The sequence below is a fragment of the Pogona vitticeps genome, chromosome 14 (genome assembly GCF_051106095.1).
Source record: "Pogona vitticeps strain Pit_001003342236 chromosome 14, PviZW2.1, whole genome shotgun sequence".
NCBI lineage: Eukaryota > Metazoa > Chordata > Lepidosauria > Squamata > Agamidae > Pogona > Pogona vitticeps.
In genome coordinates this window covers 9,444,687-9,458,091 of record NC_135796.1, presented here as the reverse complement: position 1 = coordinate 9,458,091, position 13,405 = coordinate 9,444,687, and the positions used below count along the sequence as shown (strand labels likewise).

Below are 13,405 nucleotides of genomic sequence, written 5' to 3'. Positions count from 1 at the left end.
GATAAAAATGTCCTTTTGGCCAAAAAATGGAGCATGGTGTCAAAATAAAAAGTGTGTGCTTTGAAGGACAAGTGAATTTCCTTTTGTGACTCAGTTAAAAAAGAGAGTAAAAATTGGAAACTTTTCATTTTAATGGGACTCAGACTATTTTCTCCCCAACCCTCTTTCCAAAGGCTTTGTTTGAGGATCTCTGTGTGATCTGAAAGCTCCCCCTTTCACCTCTGATTATGGAATCCTGTGCCACAAATGATCCATAACCCATCAGCTGCAGATCAGTCACTGGACCTATATGAATATAAGAAGATGTCTAATGCTACTAGTAAGTGTATGAAGTCTAATAGTATGCATGTGTGGGATTTAGGAGGGTTATGAAATTTAGGGGAAAGACTAGAGATCAGATGGTTGTATACAATGAACAGGATGGGTTCCATCTCTGGATGAACCATCGAGAAACACCTGAAGAAGGTCTTGGCCAGGCCATTTCCTGCTTCACTTTAAGCCACAGGGGCAGATCCCGCAGGGGGATCTCTTCTATCATTCTGTCCGAATGGGAACACCTAGACCGACAGCCACCCTAGAGGCTGTGGAGGAAAGAGCAAGAGTAGCAGAAGCACAGAAATTCACATACAAACCTATGTCTTTACATATGAAAACGAGCAGCATTTAATAATAATAATAATAATATAATTTATTGTCATTGTAAGTATATACACGGTGTACCCATACAACGAAATTCACAGACACCCAGAGACCAGACACATGCACACACATAAAATTCCCCAAACACTCCCCACCCACTAGAAGTCCCCCACTAAAAATACAAACATCTACACCGCAGGCCAAGTAACACAGTCCAACTAATTATTCACTACTGGTGGTCTTTAAGCTCATTATTAATTGCAATTATAGTTCTAGGATAAAAACTATTTAGAAAACGTGTGGTCCGAGTCTTAATTGTTCTATATCTTCTGCCAGACGGTAACAGTTCAAAAAAGTTATAAGCAGGATGGGAAGAGTCTCTCAGGATGCTGTGTGACTTCCTCAGACAGCGGGATGTGAAGATGTCATCCAGGGTTGGTAGCTGGAGCCCGATGATATTCTGGGCAATTTTAATGGTTCTCTGTAGAGCTTTTTTGTCTGCTACAGAGCTACTCCCAAACCATGCCAGAATGCCATAAGTTAGGACACTCTCAATGGTGCTACGGTAGTAGGACAGAAGTAAATGCTGTGATAAATTTAAAAAATTTAAATTTGGGTTGCTGCTTAGTGCCGTACGTAGACAATTATTTTTAAAACCCTTTCCCCTTATATATTTTACCACTTTATCATTTATCTCATCGCCATTTGCAATGAGAAGCTGGTTAAAATTAATTGGTGCTGGAGAAACCCCCCCCTTGTGGCAAAGAACCCTCATCCAGTAATTCAGTAGGAATTCACCCAGCGGTGCAAAAAAGCAACCTTAACCAGCATCTCCAAGGAAATGCAGACAGCGGTTCATCTACCATGGGACTGCCCTGTGACTCTAAAGTGATTGATTCCCCAGTGGTTTCTCAGAGGAAGGGGCTCCCCATTAGCACTGGATACCTTTTCCCTTTTCCTCCCAGGGTTCTCTATCCTTCTTTGACCTCTGGACTTATGCCTGGTGCTGGTGATCTTTCCTCCTCTGCCCAGGACTATAAGTGTCCTGGGCTCCCTCTGCCAATTTTCAACCTGCATGTGAGTATGGCTAAATATCCAATGTTTTCAAGGGCTGATGGGGTGAACTGGTCTAGAAGACATTCTCCCCTTTTTCTTGCAAACGTCATCCTGCAGTTTGGATTTCAGATGTCCCAGTTATACACCCACAAGTAGGTCCCCCCAGGAAAGTTCCCCCAAGACACCTAGAGACTCCAAAAGCACAAAGAGGCTTCTACTGACTGTACAATTCTTCCAGGTTTAGTGATTCACCAGCTCATTTATAGCCAGACAAATCAATGAATCAAAAATCATAAAAAATTCATTGATTCATATTCGTGGGGACATTGATTTATATGGATACCAATACGCACGTGGCCAGTGCGACTAGACACTGACGCCGTGACCTTCCCACCGAGGTGGTACCTATTTATCTACTTGCATTTACATGCTTTCGAACGGCTAGGTTGGCAGGAGCTGGGACAAGCGATGGGAGCTCACTCCTTCATGTGGATTCGATCCTACGACTGCTGGTCTTAACCCACCAATTGTGCCTTGGAGGCACCTAACAGAAGGACCTAAAGAAAGACTGGCGGGGCATTGAGAAAGAGGGTAGGTGAAGAGCATGGAGGATCAAAAACAGTAGACCCCTCTTTAGTGGTGAACTAGGTGAGGTCTTTCAAGCTCTTTCCTCGAAGAACTTTCTTACAGGTACACTTCCTGCTCTCTGGTTCTGCATCCTTTTCAAAAACAGATGAATCACATTTGGGACCAACTGTGCTGTTCTGGAGAGGAAGCATGAAGATTTCTGTCTTGTTCCCTCATCAGAGGATCCCACAGTGAAACTTGCTACTCCCATAGGATGAATCACAAAAGCAATAATCAGCCCCATCTCCAGCCTGGACAGGAGTGATCATTCAAAAGCCCGTGTTCCCAATGCATGCATGCATGAATTCATTCATTCATTCATTCATTCATTCATTCATTCATTCATTCATTCATTCATTCATTCATTCATTCATTCATTCATTCACTCATTCACTCATTCATTCATTCATTCATTCATTGAATTTATATCCCACCCATCTAGTCAATAGACCACTCTGGGTGGCGTACAACATATAAAATAAAACATCTGTTGTTATTTGGTTTTTCTTCTATAGAGAGAATGGGAGGGTTGGTTTTTGTATCAGTTCCCCATTAAATTGCACCACCGTGAAACACACTGCCAGTGCTATACCAAGCAGCACAGTAATAGACTGCCTCATCTCCAGCCTCAACATTTGTTATAGTTAAGAGACCATTGCCCCCTGATTCAGAAGCCGTGAGCCGACCAGGGATCCCTTCTCCCCTGCTGCAGCTCTGACAGTGGACAAAGCGAGGGGCTTGTCCAGGTCTCTGTTGATACCAGTACAAGCTGCTCCAGCTCCCACCACTGCTCCTGGTGCAGGAGAGTTTCACTGTTTGCCCCGGAGATGCAGAGGCAGAGGCAGGCTGGCTCACTGTTGGCTGTGAATGAATACCTTGGGGAAATAAAAAGAAAAAATCCCCCATGAATTTGATTCACTGTGCCGGTCCTGAAATACCACCACAGCATTTTGCACCTGTGTTAAAGATGTTGTGCAAACAGATGTAGAGTGTACAGTTCTTTCTGCTTGCTCTTACCTGAGCAGTAACTGAGAAGGACGAAGAGAAACACAGCCAAAGCCATAATGAGTTCCTGGAGCCCTCTGGAGGCGTCAGATATTTTCTCACAAGGTTGACTAGCTGGGAGGCCCTGCTCTTCCTTCCTTAAATCCTCCAGGGCCACAGAACAGGCAGTCCAAGCAAATGTGTTCTCTGCTCATTGGCCCTCCAGGAACCTCCTTATCTACTTATTGTCATATCACCATGTCAATGAAGAAAAAATGTGTGTAAATACGGCGGAAAAATTAAATAATCTTAAGAAACTGTTCACTTAAAAAGCTGATAACTCATATTGTTATTTGCAGAGTGCTATGATTAAAGATCTCCTGTATGGAGGATTAGTGCAGTGACATGGCCCCAGAGGGAGACCACAGCTGCGATACAAGGATATCTGCAAGCGGGATCTGAAGGCTTTAGGAATGGACCTCAACAGATGGGAAACCCTGACATCTGAGCATTCAGCCTGGAGGCAGGCGTTGCATCACAGCCTCTCCCAATTTGAAGAGACCCTTGTCCAGCAGGCCGAGGCCAAGAGGAAGTCCTGGAAGCAGCAAAATCAGGGAGGTGAACAGGGCGCAGATTGTATTTGTCTTGAGTGTGGAAGGGATTGTCACTCTCGAATTGGCCTCCTCAGCCACACTAGATGCTGTTCCAAGTCCTCCACACAGCGCACGATACCATAGTCTCTCGAGACTCAAGGATGCCTAAAAATAAAAAACTAAATATCTATGATTAACTCTAATTATCTAACCTCTTTTTCCTTTCAGCTTTTTTGGAAAAGTGACATGGTCAGCGAACCAAATAAACAAATGGAGTGATAAAAAGCTTAGTAAAAAGCACTGGGAATATTCATCAGTCTGGTTAGGATGCAATTGAAGAAGCATATTTGTTTAACATGCTGGGTGAAGAATATTTATCATTTTGCATTAATGCCAAATACATCGTTAGGGAAGGGAATTTTAATAGACAATATTCTGAATTCAAGGTAGCAAGGAGGAGGGACAAGAATATATTTTACTTTGGGCCACTGGACTCTAGACAGACTCAAGGATTTGTGTCTGAAAGCCTCAGGTGTCTTCAGGCCTGAGCTAGAGGACAAAGAACTGAGGTGGTAGCAGTAGCCTACCTTACATGGTTGGTTTTTGTCCTGTACGATTCCCTCCCTTGCTGTCTTTTTGAGCAGAGCCCAGCTGGGGCACCAAAGAGCAGAGCAACAGGATAGTGAGACTCCCAGTCTGATCTCGTCTGGTCTAGGTCAGCCAGAAAGCTTCCTTGATCTTGGAAAACTTTACATCAGTGGTCCCCAACCTTGGGCCTCCAGATGTTCTTGGACTTCAACTCCCAGAAATCCTAGCCAGCAGAAGTGGTGGTGAAGGCTTCGGGGAGTTGTAGTCTAAGAACATCTGGAGGCCACTGCTTTACATGATCAGGAAAGGGGCCATCCAGTTGCAGACCGCTTCCTCCTTCCCTTCCAGGGAAGACAAAAAAAAAGGCAGAAGTGCTCCATTTCTATTTTCGCTCAGTCTTTTTTCAAAGAACAGACTATGACCCTCCAGACAAAGGTGAAGTGCAGGTGGAGAGGACAGGATTGCAACTGGAGATTGAGAAACAAATACCACATTTTTCCATGTATAAGACACCCCCATGTATAAGACACCCCCACTTTTCTAATCCAAAATTAAGAAATCTAAGTGGGGCTTAGCAAGTGTAGTGGGAAAGGGATAAAAGCGCTGCAGGATCGCTTTGATCCCTGCTTTCCCCTTCACTTGTTTTTGTTCTCTCCTCAGCTTACTTCTGTGTATAAGACGACCCTCCATTTTTAGTCTAAAGATTTTAAACAAAGTTTAAAATCTTATACACAGGAAAATACGCTAATCAAAGCATAGCTCATATCTGATAGAAGCAAAAGGTTTGACTTATTCAAATGAGGCAATTGCCTCATAAAAGATTGTTCTTAAAACAAGCTGTTTGTGTGTGTATTCAGAAGAGATTATCCAGCCTTGTAAAAACAGGCTCCTCGACCCCCCCTTTCTCCTTGCCTTTTCTTCTCTGTTCAAGGTCTCACGCTTTTCTGAGATAAGCATGGAATGTTGAGACAAGGGGCCCGATTTAGGGAAAGTGAATTGTTCTGCGCATGTCTAAAATGTGTTTTCACTAATCCAATGAATTGTTGCTAACTAACTTAATGACCTCAAAGGCCCACCCCTCTCGCCCTGAGGGGACAGCTATAAGACTGTACCAATTCCTTTGTTCTTTGAAGAAATCCTAATCACCCACAATTAAGGTGAAATTGGTTTTTCTTCCCACCAACTGCAGTGGTGTGTTTTGTTTGTTTTGTTCTCATGTAAATAAAATGAACTTCAATAGAAAAGCCTTCGTGTCTCAGTCTTTTGTTTAAGGTAAATTGTTTGGCATAACAATTTGGGGGCTCGTCCGGGATGCTCTAAACGCCCCGATTGGGGCTGGATTTTGATCCAGTTGAGGTCAGACAGAACAGGCGGCGGTGAAGTGAATCGGAAGGCGCCTCTGCCTTCTTTTAAGGCAGCCGCTTCCTTGCCGACGCTTTGGCTGCTTGGCATCAAGAACTCGGAAAGAGGCACGAACGCGAGAGTTTTTTTTTAAGCCGGCCGGCCAACGAATCAACGAGCCAGCAGATCAACGGACCTGGTAAGTCGTAGTGGGAAACTCTGAAAGGGTTGGTTGTTGTTGTGTGAATGAAGAGTGAGTGACCTTGCGGTTCCCAGAGGTGGCCGTTGAAGTAGTCCGGGACCCTGGGCCAAGGTGTGCGACTGTTGTCTGTACCCTCCTTGTGTCTGCGTCAGAGAGACCCCTTACTCTCTACGCAACCTCCCTATCCTTATGTCTTTGTCTCCCGTGGGATGGGAATACAGACTTCCAAAAAGGGCCCGCGGGGGTCCAGAAGGTCCAGAGGGGACCAAGGTAGGAATTCCGAGGGGGACGCCCCGACTCCAGGCCCTTGTGGGGGGGTGGTAATGAGTTAGGAATTCCTGGCAACAGTGCGGTGGGCAAGCTGTTGCTGCATTGGGAGTCTGTAAAAAGGTACAGGAGTTTCAGACAGAGAAGGGAATGGTCCATGTGCTCTGGAGTTTAGACACAATTTGATATTCGTTCTAAAGGGCCAAAATTTGGCCCATCCGCCCCGTGTCCCTTATGTAGATTTTTGGATATGGTACCTAATCAAATTTGGAGAAGAAATAAAACTGGCAGTAAGTAGAGACTTGATAGGCTCTAAGTTACAAGGTGAGGAAATGACAAAATTGGAGTTTGTAAATTGGACTGCTCCACCTCAGTAAAAGAAAAGGAGGGGGATGGCGAAAATAAAGACGGGACGCTGTCCGAGGGACCAGTGACCCGTTCTCAGGCACGGCAGATGAAAGAGCAGGGAGTTAGTGCCCAGTATCCATTCAGAGAAGTCTCAGAGATGCTTTAGGGATTATGATTTACAAGCCCACAGAGCTGCTGCACATTTGTAAGCAGCTGGCTGGAGTCACATAGGAGACTCTGGCAATTGCCGCTCGAACAGAACAGGCGGCCGGGGAATCCCTTCCAGAAGTAACCCCTGGAGATTGGGATTTTCAGGATGAAAATATCAGAGGGCGAAGTGCAGAAATGAAAGAGTTCTTGTTGAAAGGGTTGGAGGCAACAGTCCCTAAGACTGTTAGCATGAAATTGGCTTTTTGGTCAACCGAAAGGAAAAGAATGAAAGTTCAGTTGGATATCTGGAAAGGCTAAAACGCAATATGCGAAGGAACACTGGGCTGGACCCAGAAGATTCAGGAAATGAAAATATTCTGAGATTGGAATTTGTGTCAGGGTGTTACCCAGATATAAAGTCCAAGTTACAGAAAATGGATGACATGACAACCAAACCCATAGGACAGTTGCTAGCGAAAAGCTCAAAGGTGGTAGCAAGAAGAGGAAACTGGAGGAGTTTTTCTCTGCCCTACCCGCTCAGAAGAGAAGGGAAAGAGAAAGGGGGGGGGCAAGGGGCCCTGACTGTGTTCACTTTTAAGGTGGCTCAGGAAATACTTAGGTGAAGCTAGGTAAAGAGAGAGAGAGTATGTTGTAAAGAAGGCAAGGAAAGTTGTTGCAAGATCAGGTAAAGAGTTTTGAGGGGAAATGGGAAAGGAAAGGCTATAAAGGAGGGAAAAATAAGTGTGTATCAACAAGCGATGCAGCTAGAGGAGGAAGGAGATTCAGGAAAGGAATCCTTAACAAAACTAATAGTGCATGCCAGCTCGGACAGCAGAACTGTTTGCTCTAAGCTGAGCACTACAGTTAGCTGAAAGGAAAAGGGATTAAAAAGAGAAGAAGGAACGTAACTTTCTCAAAGTTCATGAAAAACACAGAGAATGTTATCCAAAAGTGTATATGAAATGGAATCCTCAGGAAGAGTCCTAAGAGAAATAGGAGCGAATGGAGAACAGGGAATGAGAAAAAGCTCTTTTGGCTTGTTAAACTTACTGGGGTATAAAGGGTTAAGAGTAGGCACAGAGTAGGAGGGAAAAAAAAAAAGAAAAAAAAATCGCCTGGTGTTGAGGGAGGGAGATCCCGGCCAGCGTTAGGACTGTATAAACACATGCAGATCTGTAAAATTTGTAGTTAGAAAATGGGGAAAATCACACACATACACAAAAGACACTAGGGGAATTGTTAACTATGGAATCCCACAGAAAAACATGCAGGAAAATGACAGATGCAGTATGTGGATTGATTGGCAGAAGTACGTGTTTAAAAAGCCTGAATTGAAAAGGAGGCTTTGGAGGTGTGATAGAATAAATAAATAAAATGCAAGGGAAGAGAATTTGGAGACAGGAGAAAGAAATAGGTTAGTAGATAAGAGATAGCAAGCAGAATTGCTGGGAATGTTCAGATCCCCCTCCTTGCTTCTCCAGATGCACAAAGTGGGAGCTGGAGAGACAAGGGGGGTTGATTTCACACCAGGAATGGTTTGCCTGTTTTACATAGGCACTTTCTGTGGGAATTCCTTAGAAGTCACTTTTGCATTCAGGGGTCACTACCAGTTTTAAGAGATTAAAATGTGTAGTATTTTTATTGAGAGTGAATTATCTAGAAGCCACAGAGGATCTAATCATTGGCATGGATGCCTTGCAAACTATGGGTTATGGTTTAATTCCTATAACAAACAACTACATCGAGCCTAAATCCGGAAATCGTTAGGAGAAAATATATTCCAGTTTTAAGGTGAAGAATTTGAGAACAGGAGTAAATGCAACATAGGAAGCGATTGTCCTGCATTCTTCACACCAGCATAGGACTATCCTTGGCGGTGGATGATGGTCAGTAGGCTGCTACAGATCGAGGCTATTCTCCTTAAAAAAAAAAAAAAACTCGATCTAATACTGAGGGTTTATCAGAAACTGTCAGGAAGGAACTGTGTAATGAACATGATGGTATTGCCCTGACTGGTCTACAGATAAAGTTTAGGGAAGACCTACAGGAAGAGGCAATAGAGGGAACATGGAACCTGTACACTGACGGTTCCTCTAGAGTAGTGAATGGGAAAAGAATAACGGGATATGCAGTGGTAGAGAGGATGGGGGGGGGTTCGAAGTTGAATCTGGACCCCTTCCCCCGTCCATGTCAGCTTAGACAGCAGAATTATATGCCCTAAAAGAGCTTTAGAAATAAGCACAGGAAAATCTGTAAATATCTGGACAGACTCTAAGTATGCATGTGGAGTAGTCCACGTTTTTGGAAAAATTTGGAGTGAAAGAGGACTACTTACATCCCAGGGAAAGAATCTGGCCCACCATCAGTTGATACTGGACACCCTGGAAGCGTTGAGCCTCCCGTCCGAGGTAGCTATTATCCACATTCCAGGGCACCAGAAGGGAAACTCCCCGGAGGTAGTAGGAAACCGGCTGGCTGACGAAGTGGCAAGAAAGGTGGCAGGAAAAGAATTGAATCCCGCCCTCTTAGCAGCCCTTATTCCTACCAGTAAAGAGATCACTGCCCCTTTGGTGTATTCACAAAGGAGCTTGAATTGACAGAGGAGCAGGGAGCTACAATGGTGAATGGCACGCTAAAGTTGAGAGATGGAAGACAATGGCTGCCCGAGGGGGTGGTCAGGGAAGTCCTCAAGGCATTGCACGAGGGAGGACACTGGGGAGTTAAGGCTCTGGTCTCAGCCTTTCTGCAAAAATATACAGGGAAGAAAAGTGTGGTCACACGCCAACACCATTTTAGCCCACTGCATTCCTTGCCAGAGAGTAAATAAGAATAACCCGAGAAAAACAGAAATGGGAGGACGACTTCTGGCCATCCACCCCTTTGAACATTTGCAATGTGATTTTATTGGTATGCCAAAGTCAGGACTTTGGAATCAGTGTTTGATAATAACTGATCAGCTCACTGGCTGGGTAGAGGCATACCCTACGGCTCGGGCAACGGCAGGGACAGTTTGTAAAATCTTATTGGAACAAATTATTTGTAGATATGAGTTAATCCAATCAATGGTTAGCAACAGGGGTAAAAACTGAAAGGATGAACCAGACTTTGAAAGAGCAAATTAATAGTTGATGCAACAAGCGCAGTTGCCCTGGCCGAAGGGTTTGCCCCTAGCAGCTGCATAGCATTACAGGACTCTCGCCCTTTGAAGCCTGTGCAGAATGGAAATTTGGGATGTTAATGCACAGAGATACACAGAGAGTGAGCCTTAATTTAGATTTGTTCAAGGATGCCTTTATAAGAAAGTATTTGCTGGCCCTATTCTCTATTCTCTCCGATAACAGGGAGCGAGGCATCTCAGTGCAACAGACGCCATTGGAGGTAGCAGTGCATTCCTTCCACCCCGGGGATTGGGCTTATATCAAGGCATGGGAGAGTGAACCGCTCGCCCCAAGATGGCTTGGTCTGTTCCAGATTCTATTGACAACAGAAACTGTCATCCAAACTGAGGAAGCTGGTTGGACTCACTATACCAGAGCCAAGCGCGCAGTCGACCCTGAGGGACGGTGAAAAGTTGTGCCTGTGTCCAAGGACGGACTAAAAGACTATTTTTAAATGACATATGTAATGTCCATTAGTTGGTTAGCGCATAAATATTGTCCTTTCTTTAGTGTGTATATAGAAGTAAGAAAAGTTAATAATCTGGTCCAAACTTGGCAGGTACATTTGAGAATAGACAAGAGTCTTAGGGGACTCTATTTCTTAAAAAGATATTCAATTGGTGATCAAGTAGTGTTGGAGGACGAGGGGACCACTGATTGGGAGGAGGAAAGGAAAATCTTTAACGGAGTTTTTACAGATTTGTGGGGTTCTCGGTGGTAATGAGGATTGTCGGATTTTATTGTCCTGCCCAGGTTACCACTATTTGGGTAATTGCTGTCAGAGTAATGTCTATAACTCCCTATATAACAGGTAGAATTTGTCCCTGGTTTTCCTGTTCAATTAGTCGAACACCAAAAGGGGAGGTGGAAGAGTGGAAGGTACAGATACAAACCACTTCCTATTGGGACACTGAATACAAAGGGTTGGCCTGTGGTAACCAATTGATGGTACGCAAAGAGGTACGAGGTAAGGGCCATGGAACTTTGTATACCAGCACTGAGTTGGCTTCAAGTCTAGAGTTCTGGCATAACCGAGATTGCAAGCAGTGCCCCCTCATTAAAATCAGAGATAGCAACATCAGCCCTGGATCAGAGTCAGACTCCGACTAGGTCATTCCCCGAAGAAAGTGGTCTTTCTACTCTCATACTTTCACCTCCCAGCAGTTTACTCGGAGTATCAGGTAATATCTGAAACTTAAAGACCCCCTGATAGGATTGGATCCTTTTGAGCCTTACTGTTATTTGTATTGCCATTTTTGCCCTCACCATTGGAGTGCCAGAATAACTAAATTTGACGAAAACCCGGCTTTGAGGTGGTATGTGCTTAAGGTGAGATATCCTGAAGGGTTGTGGACTGAAGCTTGTAGGCTGTAAAAACGCCAATTGCAAGCTGTCTGTGGAGAATTCAATCTGATAGCTCGGCGCAGGCAAAGACCAATTCCCAAGGGATGGCTCCGTTACGCATCTTCGGTGCACCACGAAACGTGTTAGAAGTGCAAGAACGCAAGCCCCTGGTCAGTGCCCAGTCTAGATTCAGAGGACGAGGAATGGAATTCCCACTACAAGCAGAGGTAAAGCCCACCCCTCTAATGTCTTGGAGAAATATCAGGCAATTGTTTATTGGCAGACCACGGGTTGATGGCAAAATAATGATAGTGTGAGGGCTCTTCTTGAGCCTTGCGCTACAAGCTACAGGATCCACCTGCCCCTGTGTAATAACGACAAGGCAGGGAAGCAGGGAACAGCAGACCTTAACCTATAAGTCCATCTTCAATTGTGTTGATAATATTACCTCCTGTGCATTTGACAAGGTAGAGTACAAAATTTGTCAGGACTCCCTTGGAACTCAAACTTGTTATGACCCTAGAGAAAACCCCAAGAGAATTTGGATTGAATTCCGTGTTACAGTAATTAGTAATGGAGGCTGGACTAGAATTAAATGTGGTGGAATAGGCTGGGTTCAGCACCACATGGTATGGAGAATAGCAGCAAGTGTAGTTTAGAAACTCACCTGTTTGTTCCTGTATGAAACTGTGTGAAGTTAGCCACCTAATCTACCACGCCCTGCAAGCCTCAGGAAGGTGCCTGTAAAGTTCGATTGTACCTGGGGCTCCTATGAAAACTGTCCAAGTGAAAGACACCTTTGGTCGGTCTGGGGGAGGGGGGGAGTTTTCATAATTGTGAATAAGTCAAAAGAAATTATAAAAAGAAAAACGGGGGGGAATTGATAGAAGCAAAAGGTTTGACTTATTCAAATGAGGCAATTGCCTCATAAAAGATTGTTCTTAAAAACAAGCTGTTTGTGTGTGTATTCAGAAGAGATTATCCAGCCTTGTAAAAACAGGCTCCTCGACCCCCCCTTTCTCCTTGCCTTTTCTTCTCTGTTCAAGGTCTCACGCTTTTCTGAGATAAGCATGGAATGTTGAGACAAGGGGCCCGATTTAGGGAAAGTGAATTGTTCTGCGCATGTCTAAAATGTGTTTTCACTAATCCAATGAATTGTTGCTAACTAACTTAATGACCTCAAAGGCCCACCCCTCTCGCCCTGAGGGGACAGCTATAAGACTGTACCAATTCCTTTGTTCTTTGAAGAAATCCTAATCACCCACAATTAAGGTGAAATTGGTTTTTCTTCCCACCAACTGCAGTGGTGTGTTTTGTTTGTTTTGTTCTCATGTAAATAAAATGAACTTCAATAGAAAAGCCTTCGTGTCTCAGTCTTTTGTTTAAGGTAAATTGTTTGGCATAACATATCTCAGCAACTGGGGGTGGCTCTCCATGGTTTCAAAGGGGTTTCCTTCCCTCCCAAGCCTTCCTTGGAGATGTTGTGGATGGATCCTCACCGATGTCTTGGAGACTCCTTGCCAAGCAGGTGCTCAGCTACTGCCCAACATCTCCCTTTTCAAGAAACCCCGGATAAGAACAATCTGGTCAGAGCATTTTTCATGCCTTTGGTTTTCCCAGATGTTTTGCATATCTGCTGGACTGGCAAATGAAGAGGCTGAACAGGAAGTAGTGGACCCTTCTCTATCCCCCTCCTGAAAGAGGAAGACAAGCAAGGGGATGACAGCCTAGTGTCCTAAGAGGAGGAAGGTAGGAGTGGAAGAGGGTTCACGAAGATCATGGCTCCATCAAAGGGCCCACTGCCTGGAGCCACTCAAGTGGATCTCTCTGTAAGGGAGGTCAATTGAGAAACATGCTGTTTTCTCCTGAATGATCTTGGGCTTCTCTTCTTCTGGAGCAAACAGCAGGTACAAATCCTTTGGGGGAGGGTACTCTCTGGATTTGATTTTGATGCTTTTGAATTGTGGTCCTGGAGGAGACTCTTGAGAGTCCCCTGGGCTGCAAGGAGAACAAACCTATCCATTTTGAAGGAAATCAACCCTGGGTGCTCGCTAGAAGGACAGATCCTGTAGCTGAGGCTCCAATACTTTGGCCATCTCATGAGAAGA

At 44.5% G+C, this 13,405-nt stretch overlaps 1 long non-coding RNA gene across 1 annotated transcript; it reads left to right on the top strand.

Moving 5' to 3' along the window:
- Window positions 1-5,272: 5,272 nt before the first annotated feature.
- LOC144584767 (uncharacterized) lies at window positions 5,273-12,656 on the top strand. The gene is made up of 2 exons (XR_013539194.1): window positions 5,273-6,027; window positions 10,137-12,656. It is a non-coding gene; the product is annotated as an uncharacterized LOC144584767 (long non-coding RNA).
- The last annotated feature ends 749 nt before the right edge of the window (window positions 12,657-13,405 follow it).